Below are 15,153 nucleotides of genomic sequence, written 5' to 3'. Positions count from 1 at the left end.
GAATGGGCATGTAAATGACAAATAAATTTCAATATAGATAAGTGTGAGGTGGTACATTTTGGTAGGAAGTATAAGGAGGCGACCTACTCCTTGGAAAATAAGAACCTAAATGGGGTAGAGGTGCAAAGGGATCAAGGGGCATGGATTCACAAATCATTAAAAGTAGCAACGCAGATTAAAAAGCCATAAAAGTGCAAATAAAGCACTGGGATTTATTTCTAGAGGAATAGAATTCAAAAGCAGAGAAGTTATGTTAAACTTGTATAGAACCTTGGCTGATTGTCTCATGATTTGAGACAGTGGGGTGGCAATATGGCATTACTGCATATATGCTTCTAAGTGGTTGCTGTTGCTGTCGTTGTTGTTGTAAAATTTCCCCACAGACAAAAAGGTCGTGCTTAAAGGAGTTCATGGCCTGCTCAGTACCAAAAAAAATTAGAGGGAACATTGGCCTCGACCCTCCCTATCTCTGTAATCTCCTCCAGCCCCACAACCCCCCAAGATATCTGCGCTCCTCTAATTCTGGCCTCTTGAGTATCCCTGATTTTAATTGCTCAACCATTGGTAGCCATGCCTAGGCCCGAAGCTCTGCAATTCTCTCCCCAAACCTTTCCACTTCTCCACCTCTCCACCTCCTTTAAGACGCTCCTTGAAACCTACCTCTTTGACCAAGCTTTTGGTCATCTGTCCTAATTTCTCCTTATGTGACTTGGTGTCAAATGTTGTTTTATGACACTCCTGTGAAGTGCCTTGGGACGTTTTACTATGTTAAATTAAGGCGCTATATAAATACAAGCTGTTATTGTTGTAATGAGAATTTTGAGATGACCAATATATTCAAAATGTGTCTGGCTTTATGTTGGAAAACTGCTATATTCCAGACTAACTTTATATATAATTTTTGAGAGATTTAACAGAGAGGCAAGTCAACAGTGGAGCAAATACATTCATCAAACATGTTCTTGTTCATTTGAGCTTATTTTAGTTTGGACATGCTGGAGGAAAACTGATTGAAGAGGATGGTACATTGGGTATCTTGTTGCATAGTGACACATTTCTACCTACAGTGCAAATGAGAAATGAAATGCAAGGTTCTCATAAAAATGATGGAGAATATATCAGACTGCAGATTCTTTTTTTGAAAAGCAAGTGATGGCTGTTGAGAGATGGCAACCTGGAGAAATGCAGAAAAGATTTACAAGGTTGTTACCAGAATTAAGCGGATGTAACTATTAGAAACAGGTCAAATAAGGAACTTAAGAATTTCTTTACACAGAGAATGGTGAGAATGTGGAAAATGTTGACACATGGAGTGGTTAAAGCAGATAGCATTGTTGCATTTAATGAGGGAGAAGGAAATAGATGGGTATGGGGGCAGGGTGGTAAGAGGTTATTAGAATGGGAGGAGGCTCGTGTGGAGTATAAATACGGGCATAGACCAGCTGGGCTAAATGGTCCTTTTCTGTGCTGTAGGCTCTACGTAAGTGTGGCTCTTTGAATGCTTTGATCAACTTGCTGATCTTCGACCTCAATTCCACTTTCCCTCCTGATCTCCATATCCCTTGATTCCCCTAGAGTCCAAAAATCTATCTATCTCAGCCTTGAATATTAAACATAGAAACATAGAAGATAGGAGCAGGAGTAGGCCATTCGGCCCTTCGAGCCTGCTCCGCCATTCAACAAGATCATGGCTGATCATCCAAACCCTAGCACCCGGTCCCTACACCGACAGCCATCCCACCCAAGCCCTATCCCCGTAACCCCACGTATTTAATCCCCCCTAACACTAAGGGCCAATTTTTATCATGGCCAATCAACCTAACCCGCACATCAAAAATTCAGCATCCACAGCCCTTTGGAGTAGAGAATTCCAAAGATTCACAACCCTCTGAGTGAAGAAATTCCTTCTCATCTCAGCCTTATCCTCAGACTATGCCCCGGAGTTCGAGACTCTCCAGCCAGGGGAAACAACCCCTCAGCCTCGACCCTGTTAATCCCCCTCAGAATCTTATATGTTTCAATGAGATCACATCTCATTCTTCTGAACTCCAGAGAGTATCGGCTCAATCTCTCCTCATAGGACAACCCTTTCATCCCAGGAATCAATCTAGTGAACCTTTGTTGCACTGCCTCTAAGGCAAGCATGTCCTTCCTCAGATAAGGAGGCCAAAACTGTGCACAGCACTCCAGGTGTGGTCTCACCAAAGCCCTGTACAGTTGTAGCAAGACTTCTTTACTCTTATACTCTAACCCCCTTGCAATAAAGGCCAACATGCCATTTGCCTTCCTAATTGCTTGCTGTACCTGCATGCTAACTCTCTGTGTTGCCTGTATGAGGGCGCCTAAATCTCTCTGAACACCAACATTTAATAGTTTTTCACCATTTAAAAAATATTCCTGTTTTTCTATTCTTCCTACCAAAGTGAATAACCTCACATTTCCCCACATTATACTCCATCTGCCACCTTATTGCCCACTCACTTAACTTGTCTATATCCCTGTTGCAGGCTCTTTGTGTCCTCCTCACAGTTTACTTTCCCACCTTGCTTTGTATCATCAGCAAACTTGGAGACATTGCATTCGGTCTCTTCATTTAAGTCATTAATATGAATTGTAAATAGGTGAGGCCCAAGCACTGATCCTTGCAGCACCCCACTAGTTACAGCCTGCTAACCTGAAAATGACTTGTTTATCCCTACTCTCTGTTTTCTGTCCATTAACCAATCCTCTATCCATGTTAATATATTACCCCCAACTCCATGAGCCCTTATCTTGCATAACCACCTTTTATGTGGCACATCGAATGCCTTTTGGAAATCCAAATATACTACATCCACTGGTTTCCCTTTATCTACCCTGCTAGTTACATCCTCAAAAAACTCAAATAAATTTGTTAAACACGATTTCCCTTTATAAAACCATGTTGACTCTGCCTAATCATATTATGATTTTCTAAATGCCTGGTTACCACTTCCTTAATAATGGATTCCAGCATTTTCCTGACAACTGATGTCAGGCTAACTGGCCTGTACTTGCCAGTATACCTGTACTGGTTATACTTGCTACCTTCCAATCCACTGGGAACGTTCAAGAATCTAGGGAATTTTGGAAGATCACAATCAATGCACCCACTATCTCTGCAGCCACCTCTTTTAGAACCCTAGGATGTAGGCCATCAGGTCCAGGGGATTTGTCAGCTTTTAGTCCCATTAGTTTCTCGAGTTCTTTTTCTCTACTGATCTTAATTACTTTAAGTCCCTCATTCTCTTTAGCCTCTTGGTTCCCCACTATTTCCCACTTATTCCCCATTATAATTTCTCCTGTCTCAGCCTCTAAGGGACCAAAGCTTACTTTTGCTCCTCTCTTTCTTTTTACATACTTAGAGAAGCTTGTAGTCCTAATATGAGAGGGGCAGAATAACAACTGATCCGATTGGCAGCCTCCCTTCCATAGAAAGCAGCAAACTCCAATCCTTTTGATTAATATAAATGTGTGTGTATGGAATATATATAACTAGTGTCATTTTTGGCTCTATTAAAAATGTTAATGATGGTAGGGATCCTAAAGTTAGGTATGACCTTCTTGAAAAGCAAAAAGCTAATTTTTTTCATGAAATATACTTTATCCTCTTATTAATCAAACTCTTTCCTCAGTCTGTACTTAATATTGTACAGTACTTGTATTTTTTAAAACTAGAGGCTGAATTAGTTACAATATTTTAGTCTTAAATATGGGTAAACATCTTTCATATTGCCACAAACTTGTATGATGTGTTTGTAGATTGTAAACTCGTGAAAAATCATTCTTTTAAGATATGTTTCTGACAGGGGTAATAATCAGTGTAAAATTGAATCTTAGGTTTTGGTAATGGGTTTGGCATTAAGTTCTGCTTTCCAGATTGTGATACAGAACATCCAAGGTACTTCAGTCAACTGCCATAGACATTAATGGTTGTGTTTTTCCTCCAAACCTTTTCTCGACATTCCCGCCTGTTCTTTTGCACTCTCACTCTTTTTCATTTTCATTTAGAAAGGTGTACGGAAGGTAAAATACAAATTGATGAGTTAAGATGAGGATAATTTATATTGCCCCAAAATCCTGAACTGGTAGAGAATGCCTTATGATAGAAATCAAGGCGTCCAATATTCGGATTGAGAAGCTTCATGATTTTTTCAGATGTTTGAAACTAGAATGGGCTGAAGTTCTGAAATGCAGCTAAAATGGGTCTGTGCTTGAGAATTTTAGAGACATGCTTTCTAATAGAAACATAGAAACACAGAAGATAGGAGCAGGAGTAGGCCATTCGGCCCCTCGAGCCTGCTCCGCCATTCAATGCGATCATGGCTGATCATCCAAATTCAGTACCCGGTCCCTGCTTTCTCCCCATACCCCTTGATCCCTTTAGCCTTAAGAAATATATCCACCTCCTTCTTGAATATATTTAATGTATTGGCCTCTACTGCCTTCTGTGGTAGAGAATTCCACAGGTTCACCACTCTCTGGGTGAAGAAATGCTTCCTCATTTCTGTCCTAAATGGCCTACCCCTTATCCTTAGACTGTGACCCCTGGTTCTGGACTCCCCGACCATCGGGAACATCCTTCCTGCATCTAGTCTGTCCAGTCCTGTCAGGATTTTATACGTTTCAATGAGATCCCCTCTCATTCTTCTAAACTCCAGCGAGTACAAGCCCAGTCGTCCTAATCTCTCCTCATACGTCATTCCTGCCATCCCAGGTATCAGCCTGGTGAATCTTCGCTGAACTCCCTCCATGGCAAGAACATCCTTCCTCAGATAAGGCGACCAAAACTGCACACAATACTCAAGGTGTGGTCTCACCAAGGCCCTGTACAACTGCAGCAAGACATCCTTGTTCCTGTACTCAAACCCTCTCGCTACGAAGGCCAACATACCATTTGCCTTCTTAACCGCCTGCTACACCTGCATGCTTACCTTCAGCGACTGGTGCACAAGGACACCCAGGTCTCGTTGCACTTCCCCTTCTCCCAATCTATTGCCATTCAGATAATAATCTGCCTTCCTGTTTTTGCCACCAAAGTGGATACCTCACATTTATCCATTTCCTTTCTTATAACAAATGGCAAGATCTCTGCTCACATGTTTGAGGAATCATTTTTGATTCATCTAATTTTCGCTCGACCACACCACTGTGGGAGAAGAGAGATACCGCACACACTTGCCCTCAATCAATCTACTCGCCTGGAGCCTGACATAGGATTATATGGGAAGCTAGCACATATCATGGTGTTAACCTGGAGTGGGGAGACACTTGGGTTTATGAGATGAAGAGCTGCTGCTGATAACTGCGTGAAGCAAGGAGATTGGGAGGGACGGAGTAGACAAAAGAAATAAAAGGGGATGAGAGAGATGGAGAGAAAGTACAAAACAGAAGGTATGGGGGAAAAATGAAAGAGGGAATAAGAAAGGGGAATTAGAGAGATAAGTACAGAGAGAGAGAGAGATGAGTGACAAGGACAAAGTGGGGATGAGTGGTAGAGAGACCAAGAAGGATGAGAACGAGGAATCTGAGAAAGGTGATGCAAAAGGGGCGGGGAACTGAGGGTATAAGAGAGATAATAAGAGAAATAACAGGTAATGGGAGAAAGAGGAATTGTGGGAAGGGGAAATAAGATTGAGAGAGAGGAAGGATGTGTGTTGTGTAGGAGATAGGAAAATGAGAGTACAATCTAGATAGTTGGAAACAAAGTTTGTCAAAAAGAAAGAAGAAAGACTTGCATTTACATAGCTCCTTTCACGTTCTCAGGATTTCACAGGCAATTAATTAGTTTTTAAAGTATAATCATTATTATATAGATAATTGCAGCAACCAATTTGTGCAAGTCATGTTTTTGCATGGTATACTTGTTGCACTGTGAATATCAGTGAACATACGTGTTATTATATTTAATACTTGTGCCTATTTGTCAAGGTACAATTTCTTTTTCTGGCATTAGAGCGGTGAAAGTTTGGCCACCCATATGTTTAGTAACTAGGATAGGAACATCAACCATGCATTTAGTAAAGGCTATTATAGCCGATAAAGCTCATTCCTTTAATAAACTGTGTACAATCTGTTCTACCCTATCGATGGAACCTCCTGAGAAAAGGGTCTGCTAAGTTTCAAGTAAATCGAGCAAAACTCAAGAATTTCTAACTAATCTTGCATTCTGGGCCTGCGACAGGTGGTGAGAGAACCACCACAAGGGAAAAACCTACTTGACCTCGTCCTCACCAATCTACCTGTCGCAGATGCAGCTGTCTATGACAGTATTGGTAGCAGTGACCACTGCACAGTCATTGTGGAGATGAAATCCTGTCTTCACACTGAGGACACCCTCCATCGTGTTGTGTGGCACTATCACCGTGCTAAATGGGATAGATTCAGAACAGATCTAGCAGCTCAAAACTGGGCATCCATGAGGTGCTGTGGGCCATCAGCAGCAGCAGAATTGTATTCCACCACAATCTGTAACCTCATGGCCTGGCATATCCCCCATTCTACCATTACCATCAAGCCAGGGGACCAACTCTGGTTCAATAAGAAGTGCAGAAGAGCATGCCAGGAGCAGCACCAGGCGTACCTAAAAATGAGGTGCCAACCTGGGGAAGCTGCAATACAGGACTACATGCATGCTAAAAACCAGAAGCAGCATGCTATAGACAGGGCTAAGCAATCTCACAATCAACGGATCAGATCAAAGCTCTGCAGTCCTGCCACATCCAGTCGTGAATGGTGGTGGACCATGGAGGAGGAGGCTCCATGAATATTCCTATCAATGATGGTGGAGCCCAGCACGTGAGTGCAAAAGACAAGGCTGAAGCGTTTGCAACCATCTTCATCCAGAAGTGCCGAGTGGATAATCGATATTGGCCTCCTCCTGAGGTCCCCACCATCACAGAAGCCAGCCTTCAGCCAATTCGATTCACTCCATGTGATATCAAGAAACAGCTGAGCGCACTGGATACAGCAAAGGCTATGGGCCCTGACAACATCCTGGCTATCGTGCTGAAGACTTGTGCTCCAGAACTAGCCGCACCTCTAGCCAAGCTGTTCCAGTACAGCTACAACACTGGCATCTATCTGACAATGTGGAAAACTGCCCAGGTATGTCCTGTCCACAAAAAGCAGGACAAATCTAATCCAGCCAATTACTGCCCCATCAGTCTACTCTCAATCATCAGCAAAGTGATGGAAGATGTCATTGACAGTGCTATCAAGCGGCACATACTCACCAATAACCTGCTCACTGATACCCAGTTTGGGTTCCGCCAAGACCACTCGGCCCCCGACCTCATTACAGCCTTAGTCCAAACATGGACAAAGGAGCTGAATTCCAGAGGTGAGGTGAGAGTGACTGCCCTTGACATCAAGGCAGCATTTGACTGAGTGTGGCATGAAGGAGCCCTAGTAAAACTGAAGTCAATGGGAATCGGGCGGGGGGGGAGGGGGGGTGCGCGGAAACTCTCCACTGGCTGGAGTCATACCTAGCACAAAGGAAGATGGTTGTGGTGATTGAAGGTCAATCATCACAGCTCCAGGACATTGCTGCAGGAGTTCCTCAGGGCAGTGTCCTAGGCCTAACCATCTTCAGCTGCTTCATCAATGTCCTTCCCTCCAACATAAGGTCAGAAATGGTATACTTGTTGCACCTTCTCAAGGGCAATTAGGGATGGGCAATAAATGCTGGCCTTGCCAGCGACGCCCACATCCCATAAAAAACGAATAAAAGAAAAATACTACAGTACTCCTCCTTCAGCATGTTGCGTACCTTGGCATGACATTTCCACGGTCCCAACAGCTCAGGATATATCCTGCTTATTTAGACTATTTGTACTTACTTTTTATGACCATCAACCCCATTCTAAAGAGATCTTTTTCCAGCTCTTTTTTGAAGGAGTTAATTTATTTGACATTTTCAGCTTTAGTTGGGAATCAATTCCACAGGTGCTCTTTTCTGTGAAGAGGCAGGGAACCCTTCTGATCTCAAGTTTTGCTTGAGACTTGTTAATATTACACTCATTTCCTCCAGGTCTCGGCTCATAGTTTAATTAAAACACCTGCTTACATATGCAGTATATTATCCATTGCTCTCTGTGTTTTAAATATCCTGGTGCAAAGCGGAAGTGATATTGCACAGAGTGAGACTATATCCTCAAGAAGGGCAATTTCACACCTGAGTTACACTACATAACACAAACCCAAAACTTCTTTGCATTAGTGCAATAACAAACTTATACTGAAGTTTAATGGAATCCTACCCAATTTTAAAGATCATTGCAATGATTTCTTCACAATGGTTTCTTGTAGCGACCTTGAGTTTGCAGTGGATGCCTTTTGTTTTTCCTGTGGTTCCTTTTGATACTGGATGACAAAGATATGGCTGTTTTTTGTTCTGTAGCTGTAATAATTTTGATTAAAATTTAAAACCACAGGAAAAGCGAAAGGCATCCGCTGCAAACTCATGATAGCTACAAGAAACCATTGTGAAGAAATCATTGCAATGATCTTTAAAATTAAGTAGGATTCCGTTAAACTTCAGTATAAGTTCATTACTTCTATAGTTATGTAAAAAGGAAGAGATTAGCGAAAGTAAATGTGGGTCCCTTACAGGAAGAGACAGGAGAAATTCTAATGGGGATAAGGAAATGGTAGAGACAATAAACAAATACTTTATCAGTCTTCACAGAAGAAGACACAAAATAATTCCGGAAATAGTGGGGAACCAGGGATCTAGTGAGAATGAGGAACTTAAAGAAATTAGTATTAGTCGCAAAATAGTACTGGAGAAATTAGTGGGACTAAAAGCCGACAAATCCCTTTCACCTGATGGCCTATACCCTAGGGTTTTAAAAGAGGTGGTAACAGAGAAAGTGGATGCATTAGTTTTGATCTTCCAGAATTCCCTCGATTCCAGAACGGTCCCCGCGGATTGGAAGGTAGCAAATGTGACCCCGTTATTCAAGAAAGGCGAGAGAGAAAACAGGGAACTATAGACTAATAAGCCTGACATCAGTAGTTGGGAAAATGCTAGAATCTATTATTAGGGATGTGGTAACAGGGCGCTTAGAAAATCATAATATGATTGGTTATAGTCAACGCGGATTTATGAAAGGGAAATTGTGCTTGACAAATATGGGTTTTTTGAAGTTGTAACTAGCAGAGTAGATAAGGGAGAACCAGTGGATGTAGTGTATTTGGATTTCCAGAAATCATTCGGTAAAGTGCCACACAAGAGGTTATTATACAAAATTAGGGCTCCTGGGATTAAATGTAATATACTAGTATGGATTGAGGATTGGTTAACAGACAGAAAACAGAGAGTAGGAATAAACTGGTCATTTTCAGGTTGGCAGGCTGTAACTAGTGGGGTACTGCAAGGATCAGTGCTTGGGCCTCAGCTATTCACAACCTATATCAATGACTTAGGCGAGGAGACTTGAGTGTAAAGTATCCAAGTTTGCTGACGATACAAAGCTAGGTGGGAAAGTAAGTTGTGCAGAGGATGCAAAGAGGCTGCAAAGGGATATAGACAGGTTAAGCGAGTGGGAAAGAACATGGCAGATGGACTATAATGTGGAGAAATATGAAGTTACCCACTTTGGTAGGAAAAATAGAAAAGCAGAATATTTTTTAAATGGTGAGAGATTGGGAAATGTTGGTCTTCACCCCTCAGCCTTCTCTTTTAAAGAGAAAACAGCCCCAACCTTTTCAATCTTTCCTGATAGGTATAACACCTTTGTTCTGATAACAATTCTGTTAACAATTCACTTGGGTGAATGATTCTTGGAAACAAACCATGATTTTTGAATTCAGTTGTCGGTTCTTGGGCACCCTCTATATAGAACTCAAATACAAAGGATAAAAAGAAATAATATGAAAAGATGGCAGTGAAGACCTCCTTGACTGTAATGAGCTGCAGAAGCTTTCTGAAATTATCATTAGAGGGATAACAGCATGAAAATTACTACAAACATTCAACTGAATTCTCTGATTCCTGCTTTATAATGAAAACAGTGACTTAGTGCTGGATAGTCCCATTAATGGAACCATTGAGTCCGACTCCCTCGTTCCAGAGGATCTTCTCTGCAATGGCTTCTCCTACCAGCAAGTGTACATGACTAGACTGTAAGTAAACTGAAGATATGGCAGGACACAAATATTTGAAACCATTTTAATATTATTTAAATATGTGTTGTGATCTGTGGCAGTCACAATTATGAATTATGGATTATGAATTCTGGAATGCACAGAGGGGAAATATGTAACCTGCACTCTGAGGAGCTCAACAGTCTTTCCCTGGTCAGTGGAAGACAAATCAGATTTACAATTTGACCACTCTCTGGAAAAATCTCTCCTCCACCATGTGGGCTTGCAGTTCTCATTCTTCTCTGCAAGGTTCAGTAATCCAGTTAAATTTTCCCCTGCCTTTCTTGACTTGAAAACTCAGTAAAATATGTCCAAGTTAACTTAGCAATGCAAAACATTACAATTGTAATCTTGCTGCGTACATTATCCACATTGTGATATTGTCCTCAAAAGCTTGCTGTCGAGGGTTATAATTGGGGCCTTGATAATGAGATTAGGATATTTTGTTTATTATGGTGTAGAAATGTCCCTGTTTACTCTCCAGGAACTCTCCTCCTCTCAATGCAGTGAACTCAGTCCAAAAATTGCCAATGCCAGAGTTTCACTCCAGAAGCATAGTTTTTTTCTGAGAATTCCATGATAAATCTTTTCATAGTATAATTGTAAAATAAGGCTGTCACTTTCTGGAGTGATGGCTGCTGCAATTTTGTGGAAATGTTGATTATATTGCCCATTTGGAGTGAGCTGCAAACACTTCCATCTGTCTTGTGCACCAAGAACAGAGTGATGAAATGTAGATGTGGATAGAAATTGCATGTAGACTGACAGTTGAAATTTACAAAAAGTGACTATCAGGTAAAAAAAATTAATGAGTATGCACTAAAAAGGATTGCTTTGGAAAAATAGTGTCAGGAAACTTGAAAACTTGTCAGTGGAATTCATTGTGTACCTTTGCTTGTAGCCATTCATTTGTCATTGTCACAAATGTGTGAATTTGCTTCTGACAGTTTAAAATATTGTTCAGATGGTCACTGATTTAAATTGTTAATGGTTGCATCGATGGAAATAGCACAATATCTTGTTTAAAGTAATAAGGGAGATCCATTGTGTTTGTTTGGTAACCTGAAAATGGATGATGTTTTGCAAATGAAATTGTATTTCAGCTTTCTTAAGGTACTGTTTCGGAATGTTGTGTTAAGCTGTATTTTGGAACTGTAAAAGTGGATTAACATTGTTTTCCTTGAGACCGATCTGTAAGCATGCAAAAGCAATCTTGTATGTAAAACAGAGAGCATCAGTCATTAAATGCTTGTGCCAGGAAATGGCACATTTGTGATTTCCTAGGGTGATAGCTCCGATGCCCCATGAGTTAGAGACTGCAAGGCTTTTCCATTCAGCAGTTCATTCTGTGATTAGCCTGGGGACTTGTTTTCTGATGCTTGCATTATATACATCGTAATTCAATTCCATTTGACACTGTGACGGAAGTAGGGTGATATGTCAGAGAGGGACAGAATTTGTCAAGCCAGGGACCATTATACAGGGACATTTCTCAAAAAAGGAAATGAACCCTTATAGACTATTTTCATTATATCTGTACTTTATTATTTATTGAACTGCTATATGCTTGATAGTTCCACTGAACAGTAAATAAATATTTTAGTTTCTTTATAGCCTGTTTAATACTCCTTTACTGTCGAAGAAGATGTACAAAATCTAAACTTAATCCAGTAAACAAATGAGTACAAATAAAGTGATTAATCCTTAATCCACGACTCAAGACATCTCCTAATCCAAACCCCATAAGTGTCATTACTGAAAAGGTACAGCTTCTAGATCATGAAGGAAAAGTCACTTTCAGGAACTGTTGTGAATCTGTTGAAGAGACTGGTTCCACAGTATGCTTGAACTCGTGACCTTAACATAGTCCTTTTTAAACAAAATTTAAAGAAAGATTATAACCAAAAACTAACAGCACAGGTCTTGATTATAAAACATGCTGATTTGGTCAGTGATCTTATCCAAATGCATACATAAAGTAAACTGCACATCAAACATTAATATACGGGGATTAGGCCTGTCGCAGAGGTTGGAGCCCATGTTCCTAAACCAATACCAAAGATGACTGGGCAACCAACCCCCAACATTGACCTACTTGGGTAGCCCATCATCATTCAGGCATCATTCAAAGGAAGTAGCTGCATGACTCAAGACATCTCCCAATCCTATGGAGGGGTGACTCCTCATTAGAGTAAGATCGGAGTTGATATCAGTTGCTGCCATCCTCTGGAGAACCAGAGTTGAAGCTTCCTGGGGACACCTGTGACCTGGAGTGCCTCTGAGGTTCCACAGCAGTTGCTGGTTTGATTTTCTGCATAACTTAAGTCTAGTATAGCTAAATTACAGAACTATTAGGAAAGACATCTGCTTCTGTCTACATTGACTGCAGCAAGCAAAAGCAGACATTGTATATAATATTATACTTTAGGCTTTTGTTAACATTGACAATATATTTGCCTCTCCTACATGGCCTTATTAAAGTAAATTAGTATGCTAACAAGAATGTGTTTTTTTCTTTTGCTGTTATTTTCTCTTGAAAGCAATAATGCCTTCAGAGACAATTTACAATCTCTTCTAATCTTGTGACCCAATTAGCATGATGCAAAACCAAAGAGGCTTTTGTTGAAAAAACACAGTTTGAAATTCAAGTCCTGTTCAGTGTCACTCAGGACTAATACATTTTTCATTACAGCTGTGTGTGTATGTACTTGTCGCAATCCTTTGCATTTATTTGGATCTTTAGTGTTGCCTTTTCTCTTGTGTTAATATAATTTATTTTCAAGCTTCTTTATTACACAGCCCTGTGAGACTGGAAATTGTTCTGAAATTCTGCAGCATTCTATGAGATTAGAGAAAATGCACATTAAATAGTAGTCCCTAGTGGTCTTCAATTTACAAATAGAAATGGCAATAATTAGAGAATTATATGTTAAGTGTACAGGCTAAGATTTTATTCCTGATCTAAAATAAAATATGTCTTTTTATAATAACCTTTTCCATAAAATTACAACATGGAAAAAAGGCATTTGGTCCCTACTATTCCCTGTTGGTGTTTATCCCCCACATAAGAAGCCGTCTTAATTCCATGTGCCCACACTGTTCCCATGTCCCTTTATTCTCCTTTCCTTCAACCACTTATCTAACCTATTCTTAAATGTTGATATGGTGTCTGCTTTAATCACTAACTCCGGTCATGCATTCCACAGCCTCACAACCCTCTGTGTAAAAAAGGTTTCTCCTGCTCTCTGTCCTTACATTACATTTAATGTTATATCTATGTCCTCTAGTTCTAGATCCCTCTAGCACTGAAACCAGTCAATTTCTATCTACTCTGTCGTATCCCTTCATATTTTGAAACACCCCTATCAAATCACCCTGTGAGCTCCTCTGTTCTATCAAAAACAGCCTCAATTTTTCAAGTCTTTCTTCATATTTGTATTTCCTCGTACCAAATAGCATTCTGACGAATCTGCCCTGTACCCTCTTCATTGCCTCAACATCCTTCCTATAGTATGTAGCCCAAAACTGCACACACTATTCCAACTGTGGTCTTACTAAGGTTTTATACAGATTCACCATTAGATCTCAACTTTTATATTATGTATCTCTTGCCATAAAACTGAATATTTCATTAGCTTTTTTATTGGCCTGATCTACTTGAGGTACTGCTTTTAATGTTTTGTTAACCTGAACCCTCAAATCTCTCTGCTCTTCCATATCATCCAGTTTTCCCTCATTTAAATATTTTTTTCACCAAAATGTTCCACCTCACATTAACTGACATTGGGGGAAAAATTTGGTTGCTTTGCACCTCCCGTTAGCGCCCTTTTGGGACACCAACGGGGCGCAAAGTAACTAGCGCCCAGGCGCGGCACCGCCAGCACCTCCCGGGTAATTCAGCAGGAGGTTAGCGGCGGCCGTAACCATTAGCGCCCCGCGGCACTTCGCTGCCGGTGATGACGTCATCGCCATGTGCAGCGCCCCGGGCGCGATCTTTGGTAGCGCCCCCTGACTTACCGCCGGACGCTATGTCTGATGGGGTCAGGGAGGCCTACTTGCGGCCGGGGCGGCACTAATTAAAGGCGAGGTGCCGGGCGGCCATTTTTGTTGCTGGCTGCCTGCCAGCACTTGCCCCCATTGCCGTTCTCGGCAGCCCCCCCCCCTCCACCCGCGGAGTGCCCGCTGCACTCCGTGAGCCCGGCACTTCTCTTGAGTGCCGGGCTCTTTTGCCAGCACTCCGATCCCTGGTGGCCCAGCTGGGCCCTGGGTCGCGCTGCGCAAGGCCCCCCCCCCCTTTAAGAAGGGGAGGAAGTCGCGATATTCCCTCGCAGCACCCCAAGAGGGAGGTGGGGCACTTCCAGTAGCACCCCGCTTCCCTCTTGGGGTGATACCGATGAATTTTGGCCGCGGGGGGCGCTTATTTTTTCGGAGCGCCAGAAGTAGTGCCCCCGGCAAAGTTAGGGCCCCGAAGGGGGCGCGACACAATTTTCCCCCCATTGAATTCCATTTGCCACTTTTTTTTGACATCTTGTTCGTATTCCCTTGCAGTTCCTTTTGTTCTCGGGATTATTTACTCTTTCTCCTATTTCAGTATTTTCTGCAAATTTGGACATCATTCTTTTTAATTAGTTTTTAATCCAATTTTCTACCCTGCCTCTAAATCCATAACGCTTAATTTTCTCCAATAGTCCCCATGTGTGGTACCTTGTCAAAGGCTTTCTGAAAGTGCATGAACACCACATCCCCTCCATCCACCATATCTGTCACCTCCTCAAGTTTGTCGAGGCACAATCTTTCTTTCTGAAATCTGTGTTGGCTGTTTTGAATTATTTTCTCTTAATTTAGATATTTCGTAATTTCATCTTTCTTTGAAGATTCTAGCGTTTTCCCAACAAAAGATGTTAAACTAGCTGGCCTTTATTTCCCTGGGTTAGTTTTGTTTCTCTTTTTGAAAATGGGTATTCCATCAGCCTCTACACAGTCCTC

General features: G+C 41.5%; 1 protein-coding gene across 8 annotated transcripts in view; it reads left to right on the top strand.

Annotated features, from left to right (window-relative positions):
- The window catches only part of snx29 (sorting nexin 29), an 880,052-nt gene that overhangs the window by 228,937 nt on the left and 635,962 nt on the right, over positions 1-15,153 (top strand). The window lies entirely within an intron of this gene.

Source organism: Somniosus microcephalus, chromosome 11 (assembly GCF_052327205.1).
Source record: "Somniosus microcephalus isolate GS21.2 chromosome 11, FLI_Smic_1.0, whole genome shotgun sequence".
Taxonomy (NCBI): Eukaryota; Metazoa; Chordata; class Chondrichthyes; order Squaliformes; family Somniosidae; genus Somniosus; species Somniosus microcephalus.
The sequence above is the reverse complement of the archived record's forward strand: the minus strand, read 5'-3'. Positions and strand labels throughout refer to the sequence as shown.